The sequence below is a fragment of the Hyaena hyaena genome, unplaced genomic scaffold (assembly GCF_003009895.1).
Source record: "Hyaena hyaena isolate Hyena2069 unplaced genomic scaffold, ASM300989v1 scaffold_358, whole genome shotgun sequence".
NCBI lineage: Eukaryota > Metazoa > Chordata > Mammalia > Carnivora > Hyaenidae > Hyaena > Hyaena hyaena.
Window position 1 is genome coordinate 257,653 of NW_024080992.1, and position 11,497 is coordinate 269,149.

The following is an 11,497-nucleotide window of genomic DNA, read 5'->3' on the forward strand; positions in this document are numbered from 1 at the left end:
GCTCTTAAATAGCTTCTTCCTCAAAGGACCTTGGTCACTTCATTTATTTTCTCAAGGACTTTTGAGTCCACCTCACATCAAACAGTCATTCAGCTGTACAGAATGTCTTCCATCAGAACCTTCCCGTGAGAGTGGAAATGTCAAAATCAATTTCCTGGAGAAGAAACAAAAATGGTGCTTTTTTTCCCCCTAAAATTGTCTTGAGAGCAAAATTTATGAGAGTAGAAAAAATGCCCTGAGGGATCAGATGGAAGGCTCATTTGAAGGGTCATGTTCATCTGGACCAGGGAAAGCCCTGGAGAAGAAACTCCACTGGGCCCCAGAGAACAGACTATATGTTGAAATTTTTCCTCATCTTTAACAGCTACAATTCTTTTGCAACGTGCTGGTTGCATCTCAAGGCTAGTGGGTTGGCAAGGTGTTTTACATGGGAAAACTGAACAAGCTGGAGTCACAGACAGAGGCTGGCATGACATATTGCAGACAGCCTGGCGATGGGTGAGGTATGTCCAGGTGCCAAAGATATTTGGAAAGGCCCAGAGCCCCGTTAAGCTATCTGGAGCTTCAACTACAAGGAATGCTAAGATCTTACTGGAATATATCTGCAAGTACGTCCCATTGTAACTCAGAACACTGCTCCGGACTCATTACAGAGTGGTCAGAGGTAAACTGGTTCCTTTGCCACAAAAGAAAACAAGGTCCTGAATAAAAATCGGAAACGTTCTTTTCCGTCCTGTCCCTGTCTGTCCCCACTAACTAAGTGTTGAAAAGAATTTAAAGATCGTCAGCTTGAAGAGAAGCCAACTTTCTATCCTTCCTGTGGGCCCCAACCCCACCCCAGCCAGCTGGTCCAGAAGTACAGGCAACTGTTCCTGAGCCTCAGGATAGAAAGACTGAGCACAGCGTGGGCATAGTTCAGGCAAGTCACCGATCTGATAAACGGGAGTGATCAGAGCAAAGATCCCACAGCAGATCCCAGGGCAGAGCCCTCAAAAATGGGAAGCCAGAGCCCATCCCGGCCAAAGCCCTGGTAGCTGGGCTGGATGCATGTGTGAGCACCGGTCAGGGTTTGGGTTTAGGGAAACAGTAAGGTGAGTCCCCTTCAGAACGGGTGACTCCAGAATTACAGTTTAAGAAGGGCGTAGGGGCAGTAATTTTGATGGGAGAGGACTAGGAAAGCTGAACGCAGCTAGCACTTTACATAGGCTTGAGAAAATGTCAGTTACTGTATCAAAAAGTGTGAAGGCTATGGAGATTTGTAGATTTGGAAGGACAAAGCCTCCAAAAAAAACAAAACAAAACAAAACAAAACAAAACACACTGCAAGTCACCCCTGACCCTATAGAATCAGGAAGTTTCTTGGATTCAGAATTCTCTACGGTCACTGCTCTGAGGTCCCAAACAGAATGGCAGACTTAGAAACCAGGTCCCACAGTGGAGGAGACTCGGGCTTGCAAAAGTCAGCTGCCAGTGTCCTTCCCCAGCAGACGGGAGGGAGGGGGACGGGAAGGGCTTGCCATGAGGCCGTTCGGCGGTCGGCGGAGGGACACGCATCCTCCGTTAGCAGAGTGGGGATGGTGTCTGGCCGTGTCCCCTGACAGTGTGCGCTGTGAGCACCGGGGGCTGCTTAATCGTTTCCTGCCTATGGTCTGGACAGGCCTGGGAAGGAGGCTGGCCCCGGCTCAAGCTGCAGGTGGGAGGTCCGCATGGCCAGCTGTGATGGAGCTGGGGGGAGGCTGAGGCAGGGGAGACGCACAGGGGTAGGGGTGGGGCCGGGCAGGACACGCTGAAATGAATCCTTGAGTGTCCTGAGGAAGAAGACGGGTCATTCAGTGTGGGGAAGGAACTTCCTTCCCTCTTTCTATATTTTCCTTTTTTTCTCTTTCCTCCCAGGCAACTAGCCAGAGGCAGGATGAGCCGTCTCAAGGAAGAAGAAATTAAAAACAGCTTTCAAATTACTGGAGGTCATGTCCTGTTTTAAGCAACAAGAGAACAGTGTGCCATCTCTGTCACAGAGGCTGCCGTGCATGATCCCCAGCCAAAGGGACCGCGTCGTGCTCTGTTGGTACTGGCCTCATAGCCTCGGGCCCAGACGCGAATGCACAAATCACCCTTCCTTTGGAGAAGCTGCCCAGCACCTCCACAGCCCCTAAGGCGCAAATTCCTTTCACTGCAGACGATTCTGCAAGGTTTTCCTTTGCGAGCTGAGTACAGATACCATAATCCAAGAGGTGGTCTCCTGGGCTCTTTTATCTTTACCCCGTGTTCCTGCACATTTGGCCCAGAACCTAAAGAGGAGGCTCCCAGTAACAACTGGACAGCCAGTGAGTGAGCAATGGTACCTTCGCTCCATTTCCCAAGTGAAATCGTTTAGAATTCACGAATAACCGAAGCAACAGCCACGGTTCTTTAATGTTCAGGTGAAGCAGAACTGTCTTCAGAGTGTAAATCTTCTGAAGGTCGCCCTTCTATCCAGTCTTCAGGCCGGTGGCGGATATTGGGTCAGCACTCCATGCCGTCTGGCGAGACCGGGCGTGGCAGCAGCCAGAGGATGTTGTCAGTACTTAGACGCAGCCGTAAGCAGCCCCGAAGAAACTTTAAAACAAAGTTTTAAAGGGAGAGGGTGGCCCGTACTCAGCACTGGCTTCTGTGACCCAGTGACATGCAGGGCTCATGCCGGGAAGACAGGTGCATCAGGCTGACTGGAGCCGAAAGCATGAAACATGCTGTTCCTTTAACTCACCAGGCCACCTCTGCTGAGGATCAGGACCCTCCCGCGGGCCTGCTGTTGGAGAGCGTGGAAGGGAGAGAATGTGCAGCTGAGGGTCGAGAGCACTGCTCTAGCCCCTTCAGTGATTCTGCTTCTTAATTTTAATTGACTTTGTTTACTTAATTTACAAATAATTTGGTTACTGTAAGTCCGCCTTTGAGAGACTGGGTCTGCTGAAGAATTTAGTGCCTATGGTAAACCCAATCAACATGAACTGGTGAGAAAAATGAATAAAATTAGGCTCCTTTGCCCGCAAGACTGAAGGATTGGAGGGAAAGCCTTATAGGCAATGCCTCTCTGTGAGCAGCTGGACACGTAGCCTGCTGGCCTCGCTGGGCTGTGAATAAGCCTGCCATAATTGCTCCTTGATCAAACATGCAACTAACGTGTTCCTAACACAGACAAGTGCAAATAAAACCAGCTCTTGGGCCGGGACAGGGAGTCGGGGAGCGCAGGGAGGAGGCCAAGGGAACTTTCATACTGCAGAGAAGAATATAAAGCAACGAACAACTAACTCTATTGCGTGGGCAGGGAAATGACAGCAGCTGGCACTGGGCTTTGTAGGTTTACCAGGATGGAAGGTTGGCCCAACGTACCCCAGATAGGATGGAAATATCTCTGAAATAGGAAAAAGGTGGGACACTTAAAGCAGGAAGTTTGGGTTCTGAAGGGCTAGATATGAAGCTGGAGACCAAAGGACTGACCAGATCTCGCAGAGACGCAGATGCCAGGCGGAAGCGGGCCTCAGAAGACTGACCAGGTAATGGGAAACGGGTAACAGTGCAAGGGCCACATCCCCAGAGCAAGGGACTAGAATTGAAAGAACAACTAAAATATTGACACAGAAATCTGGTGAAAAGGACGATTGAGTCTATTTAGGGGACTTGTCTCTCCCTCCAATTCTCTACGTTTTTTCTCCCATCCTCTATTATGTCAGCTCAGCCCACTATGTTTTACTGGCTTCTGCTGTACATATATGATCTCACTTAACTGTCCAATGGATGTGAGGCACCTACCCTTCCCCAATTTGTAGGTGAAGAACAAAGAGGCTACTTGCAAGCTAAGTAAGTTGCCCAAAGTCATACAGCTGATACCAAATAGCTTATCAGAGGCATCGCCTTGAATTCAGACTCAGGTCTGCTGAGCTGAAGACTAACAATTCTGTGTGTGTGTGTGTGTGTGTGTGTGTGTGTAGAGAGAGAGAGAGATTTCCTGCTATCTAGGGAAATTCGAGAATATGATTTCTTAGCAAAAGCTTTTAAAAGTCAAGTTCTCTCTTTGGCACCTGGATTTTTAAAATTCTTTTATAACAGCATCACATTGAGTCCAGGAAGCATTTGCTTTCAACAAGTAGTAATTGCAAAGTAGATAAGTGAAATTCTCAAATATATTAATTCCTCAATCATATGAACAGGGCCAGCACTGACACAGTAAATCAAATAGGACTGGTGGCTTAAACGAGATAAAAGCTTATGATTCCTTTACAGAAGGAAGTCCAGGAATAAGCAGTCTGCAGTTGTGACAGTGGCACCACATGACCATCAGGGACCCTCACTTACGTCTTCCTGCTCCACCATTCTTCACACAGGAGCTTCCATTTTGAAGGTCACTTCAAGATCAAATATGGTACCAAAGCTCTAGCCATCAAGTCCATGATCCAGGTAGGCATCTGAAGAAGTAAGGATGGGCAAGGACCTTCCTCCATCCTTCCCAGTCATCAGGGGCACTTTCTAGAAGTCCCTCTCAACAAATTCCACTTGGAACTAGTTGGCCGTCCCACGCCACAAGGGGATCTGGAAATGTGGCTTGTTCTAAGCAGCAATGTGCTCAGTGACAAATCTGTCACTCAGGAAGAAGGCGAGAATAGATTTTGAGTAGGCAACTAACAGCCTGTGCCACCTAGATAACCTGAATTAGCACGGAAGCCAAGAATTAATTTAAATTCAGACAGTATTCTAGGATTCCATTTGCATGTGAATAATGGAAATCTGAACCTCTTACAGCACTTCTTCCGCAGGCCAAAGAATGAAAACATTAGAAAACATATTTGAGGGTCTTAAAAGTTTGCTTTTAATTTTTTTCATGACTTTTGGTATTTTAATGAGAGGTTTGCTCCTATCTGATACGCTTAATTGCCCTGAGGCCTATCAAAATTTTCTCTAATTGTATTTCCGATATACGCTCTTAGAATAATGAGGGCAATATATGAGATGTGAGAAATACAGCTGTCGGGGTTGGGAAAGCTGAAGCTAGATCTAGGGAGTATTAACCAGTGAAAAGATGCTGCTATTACACAAATAACCACCAACCTGAGGCTCTTCCCTGAGAGCTCAGCTTGTCCACAGAACTATGCTTTACCCTGAGAGTTGCAGGGTGAAAATTGTATAACGTTTTTAAAAATCAACCATAAATAGGGTTGTCTCGATTGCCAAGGGCCATCAGACATGGCCTCTTAACTGGTAAAGTACAACTCCCTGCACCCTTTATCTTTTTCCTAAATCAACTAATATGGTTTGGGATTAAGGAGGCATTGAAAACATTTCAAAGTTAGAGTTCAGCCATTATCCAAGTGATTCTGGTTATGAGAACAGGGCCACCTATATCCATGATTCCCCAGACTTGGCCAATTTAGAGTAAATACATGAAAATACTCTGTAACCATGATTCCACATTTTCTTTTCTTTTTCTTTTTTTAAGTGTTTCTTTATTTTTGAGAGGGAAAGAGCTAAGGAGGGGCAGAGAGAGGGAGACACAGAATCCAAAGCAGGCTCCAGGCTCTGAGCTGTCAATACAGAGCCCGACGCGGGGCTCAAACCCACAATCCGTGAGATCATAACCTGAGCCCAAGTCGGGACGCCTAACCGACTGAGCCACCCAGGTGCCCCTCCACGTTCTCTAATTAGGAAAGAAAAATCTGCAGAATTTCCAATACTTGCCATTTTTAAATCTTTTAAAATAATCTAAGACCGTTTTTCAAGTTACACTAACTTTGGAAAGCCATTGTCAGACAATGCTGAGTTTGGATAAACAGTTCCAGTCTACCTCTAAGTAAAATTGTGACCTATTTTTAGAGACCAGAGGTTTCAGTGTTTTACTGTTCTAGAAATAAACACCATCATCATTCCTTCTCTTTCAATGAGCACAGCTGTCTGGGTGGGGATGTAAACATCCCCTGGCCGTGTTGTGAATCCAAACACAACAATGTCAGGCTGGTGTGTGAGAACCAGGAAATGAGGCTGACCCCAAATTGCACAAGAACTGATCTATTCTCGTGATCAAATCTAGACGAAGTAAGGCTACAAGATACACAATACACTTGGGCCTCTTTTAGAAATTAAACTTTTTTTTTTTTTTGGTCAGTCTAGGCTTCTTCTAGAACTGATGGAACTCTATATTAATCTTATTTTTTATTTTCTGTATTTTATGATGTCTTGACATTTTCAGGGGCCTCGCTAACCAGGGAGAGACTGCCCCTCCCTGGGCTGGTCAATTCCTAAGATAATAATAACTTACCTGTGAACACACCTTTCATATGCAAACTACCCAACCCTGAGTCCCCACCCCCAACCACCTCCTTTATTTAAGTCAATATTCCCCGGCCCCAAATTACCCCAGGGCCAGGTACCAGACAACCAAGGACAGCTCATACACTCCAATCCTGCCAGAATCATCTGAACTAGCCAATCAGAAATTGTTTTCCCCGCCCTGTTTTGCCTTACCCACACACACATACAAAAAAAAACCCCCACAATAAAGGCTCTGGCCCATGTTTGCTCCCCTCTCCTTTCTGTCTCCTGACCAACACTGGTGCTTCCCCACTGGCTATGCGCGGCGTCGCAGGCCCCTTCCTCTTGGGAAATATAAGTAATAAAAATCTTCTTTCACCGCGGGAATCTATCCCCACAACCGAAAACACACTGTACACACTGTGTGTTAGCCAATTTGACAATAAATTATATTTTTAAAAAATCTTTCAGTGGCATAAGTCTGTCTGTGCTGTCACTCAGTCACTTCTATAAATTAAAAGTCTCACGGGCACCATCATGATACAGCTCCCATTCATCAGTACTTCAAAACATGGCGCCAAATGAAGGTGGGCAAAGTCCCAGTTCTGTCTTCATCCATCATCCAGTCTGCCGGTTCAGTCTGTGTGCAGTTGGGTAAGTATGACAGCTGACAAGAGAAAAATATTTTCTCAACTGTGTAAAGATACCAGAAAAATCTCATCTCACAAGGATCCAATACAGTTTTGCCACAGATTTTCTCCTATGCTGAGAACAAGAAAGAGGTTCCTTACAGAGAGCACAGCTCTCCTCACCAGGATGCAGGATGCAGACTCAGACCCTCTTTACTCCCTGCCTGGACCACTGTGGCCTCCCAGACTCATCTAGCGGGAACCAATGATGGCCCGTGGGCCAAATGTGGCCCACAGATGTGTCTTATTTGGCCATCACTGATCAGATGTTTAAATATATTTAAGTCAACATTTTAAAATCAGGAGATATCACACACAAATCTAGATTTCCAGCCTCTTTTACAATTTGGTTTCCCCCGTGGCAACCACAAACTAGAGCTGAGAGGGTGCCTCTTAGCTGGGACGTGTCCTCTCCAGGTCACCACAGGCCCTCACGCACTAACAGAGACAGCTTCTCTCGACTCCCCAGTGAAGTAGTGGGAGGTGAGTCATGGGAGGTGGGGATGGGGAAGCGTTAGGAGTTAGGGAGGAAAAGACAGCATAACACACTGAAGACTGGGGACACATTCAAGTGATTGTCACCTGAAATTTTCGTCAACGTCAGGAACAATGAGACTGGAGGCAGAAACATGAATCCTGGCACACAAATGCACGGCCACTTGAAACGGTAAACCTACCCACCTGGAAGAAGGTGGGAAGATTTTTTTTAACCCTCTCACCCTCTAATATATGTTCATAAATGCAAATTATGAGAAAATAGAACAAAAGGAAAAACAACCAGAGCTGTCAATAAAATAACACTCCCTTCTCAAAAAATTGCAAAGGCAAAGACATAAAAATTTGAAGTTGTTGGGGCACCTCGGTGGCTGTCAGTTGGGTGTCTGACATCAGCTCAGGTCATGATCTTGCAGGTTGTGAGTTCGAGCCCTGCGTCAGGTTCTGTGCTGACAGCTCAGAGGTTGGAGCCTGCTTCAGATTCTGTGTCTCCCTCTCTCTCTGCCCCTCCCCTGCTCATGCTCTTTCTCTCTCTCTCTGAAAAATAAATAAACATTAAAAATGTTTTAAAGAATTTGAAGTTGTTGAGGTTATGGACATTTGTATTTCTCATTTTTCTAGAACTGCTTTTGTGATAATAAAAAAGTAAATATCATTACTAATTCGAATTTTTTAAATACAAAACAAAATGGCATGAGGTATCATATTGCCCATTACAACAGTGAGATAGACCTTTTAACTATCAACTGTCCATATAGCCAACATTTATTAAGTACTTACTATGTATTCAATAATATGCTAAATGATTTATTACCACCTCAACTTGTCCTTATGCTGTCCCATTGACATTTGAGAAACTGAGGTACAGCAAAATTAAATACCTTATTTCAAACCCCACAGCTAGGGTGTGACAGAGACCCCTCAGACTCTACAGCTCAGCTCCCACCACCAGGTACACCGTTTCCTCAAGCACAGGCCTGCAGGGGGCGCTAGGAGACACCATCAGGTGGTGTTGAGGGAAGTGTAAACTGTACAATCTTTCTAGAAAGCAATTGTGCAATACAAGTCATGGGCTTTAAAAATGTTTCCCATTCTCTGCAAATAATATCTCTAGGATACATGCTGAGAAAATAAGATTTGTTAAAAATTTTGCAAACAGGATGTTCACAGTATCATTATAAATTATAGTGAGAAAATGGAAACGACTATATGTCAAAGTAGGGAAATAGTTACATAAATCATGCTCTTTCCATTTAAAATTGTTTTCCATGACTTCAACGACATGGTAAAATCTTTTTATTTTATTTTATTTTTTTAATGTTTTATTTATTTCTAGGAGAGAGAGAGAGAGAGAGACAGCGTGAACAGGGGAGGGTCAGAGAGAGAGGGAGTCACAGACTCCGAAATAGGCTCCAGGCTCTGAGCCGGCAGTCAGCACAGAGCCCGACGCGGGGCTCGAACCCACGAACCGCACGAGATCATGACCTAAGCGAAAGTCGGACGCCCAACCGACTAAGCCACCCAGACGTCCCGGTAAAATCTTAAATAGAAAAGCATGCTATAAAAGTATATTTCATAGAATTCTGTCCTGTACATATAAAAGAACTTTTTACATATACATCCATAGAAAAATGACTGGGAAAAAAATCACACACTTATTTACTGTGATGAGGTTATAGATTTTTTTCAAGTCTGTGCTTTCCATATTTATCATGAGCATTCTTATTTATATACATGAATTTCCTCATACAAGATTCATTCTTTAAGAGCCTGATTTATACTCAACTTTCTGGATTACACCTCTTGACTCAAACACACCTTTATTTAAATGGAATATTTTCTAGGGCACCAGGGTGGCTCAGTCGGTTAAGTGTCCAACTTTGGCTTAGGTCATGATCTCAGGGTTTGTGGGTGAGTTCAAGCCCCACATTGGCTCTCCACTGGCAGTGGAATTCTCTTCACTGTTTGGAATTCTCTTTCCCTCTCTCTCTGCCCCTCCTTGCTCCCTCACTCTCTTTCTCTCTCAAGATAAATAATTAAAGTTAAAAAAAAAAAAGATTCTCTCTCCCTCTCCTTCTGCCCCTCCCCCTCTACCACTCTAAATAATAAATAAATAAATAGAATGTTTTCAGATTTTCAGAATATACGGAATATATAACTAAGTTTTAAGTATTCCATATGGACAACATTATGTTATGATGTAACACAATAAATTTAACTCACATGGAGTCCAAAAAATTAAAATGTGATCATTATTAGAAATAAAATTCGAAACTGTTTTATTTGCAGCAAAAGTCTGTTTATCTTGAATCCAATCTACTAGAAAACGAAAGATAAACATAATTATTCCGTGCTGTACAATTGAAGGGTAATTACTATTCATAATGAGGACTCTAAGGCATTGCAAGATGCTGATGTACCTTCTAAGTCACCAAAGAAAGATTGCATTACATTTAGAAAAGCTTCATTGTGAAGACTGTTTCATTGTGCTGAATTTTCTGAAGATTAGTTAACCCCCATTTGGCAGTGTAGTTACTTTCAGTGAGCTACAATTGTTTGTTAATCAGAATACCCTATTCCCTAGACTTGGGCAGAAACTGGAGTGCACTATATATTCACTGAAAATTGTTCAGAAAGTGGAGAGCATGAAACGTCTCTGGGCTCTTCACTCTAAGCCGAGGCTTATGATGTGGGGGCTGGGAGTTTTGGAGAATTGACAGAACTGGGTAAGAAGAGAAAGAAATCCGGCAAGGGGCTCAAGAGAACCTGAGAAAGGCTCTGTCGAGAATGCGATGTCGGGACGGTCAGGTTCCTTTAGCAAAGGAGTATGGAGGGAAACTTCAACACAACTGCTAAAAAGAGGTTAGAAGCGAGAAGAATTTTGGCAATCGCTGGGCTTGGAGCGGGTCCTGCCGTGGGAGCTGCGGGACGCTCTCTGCAGAGGACACTGGCAGGGACCTATTCTTCGCAGGGTTCCCTGGTAGAAATGCAACAGGCCACCATGCTGAGAAAGGGAAAACAAGGTTGCAGGGCCTTCAGGCAGCAGCCCGAGCAGGGATCACCCGCGAGGCCCTGAGGAGCCTCTTTAGGTTTCCCGAAATCACAGGCTTGCTGCCTGGGCCCGAGCAACTCGTAAAATGTCTTGCTGACCGAGACTCAGAGAAGCTGCAGGCTTCACTGTAGGTGAGCAATGCCCAATGGTAGAGTGGTTCCCTCCTCTGGAAGTCCAAGAGCCACGGAGAGAATGACAGGGATAGCCAGCATCACAGATGCATTATGGCCTTCTAGGTTTATCCATGAACAGCCCAAATTGAGGAATTAGGGTAGTACTTGTTTCCAGAAATAATACTCTAGTACCAGGAAATCCATGAAGCCAGGGGCTAAATGCAGTTTTTGTCTAGAGCCACGCTGTCCAATATGGCAGCCACTAGCCATATGTGGCTATTCAAATTAGTTTCAATTAAATATAAGTAAACATTCAGGGGGCGCCTGGGTGGCTCAGTCAGTTAAGCAACCGACTTGATTTTGGCTCAGGTCATGATCTCTCGGTTCGTGGGATCCAGCCCTGCATCGGGTTCTACACTGACAGCATGGGGCCTGCTTAGGATTCTCTCTCTCACTCTCTCTCTCTCTTTTTCTCTCTCTCTCTCTCCCTCCCCCTTCTGTCTCTCAAAACAAATAAACAAATAAACATTTTTTTTTAATTCAGTTCCTCTGTCATGGTAGCCACATTTCAAGTGCTCAATTGCCACACGAGGCTAGTGGCTATGGTATCAGACAGTGCAAATATAGAGCATTTCCATCATCACAGAAAGTTCTATTAAACTTATATTGAAACCAACACTGATCTATAAATGGAGCAGAATGCGAGGGTCTTACGATGAATGGTTAGGACAAGATACCAGAACTCAGTGAATGTTTGTGCTTGCATCTGGCCGCTTTGGGCTAAGCCTCCAGGGCCTCCCGGTGACCCAAGCCATCCTCCCCTTGCTGGGAAGTCTGAGAAGCACTGTGGTTGTGGTCAGCACCTAGAACCC

At 44.8% G+C, this 11,497-nt stretch overlaps 1 long non-coding RNA gene across 1 annotated transcript; it reads left to right on the forward strand.

The window, feature by feature from the left end:
* Positions 1-1,451: 1,451 nt before the first annotated feature.
* On the forward strand, positions 1,452-1,938 carry LOC120243854. The gene is made up of 2 exons (XR_005531406.1): positions 1,452-1,693; positions 1,894-1,938. It is a non-coding gene; the product is annotated as an uncharacterized LOC120243854 (long non-coding RNA).
* Positions 1,939-11,497: the final 9,559 nt, after the last annotated feature.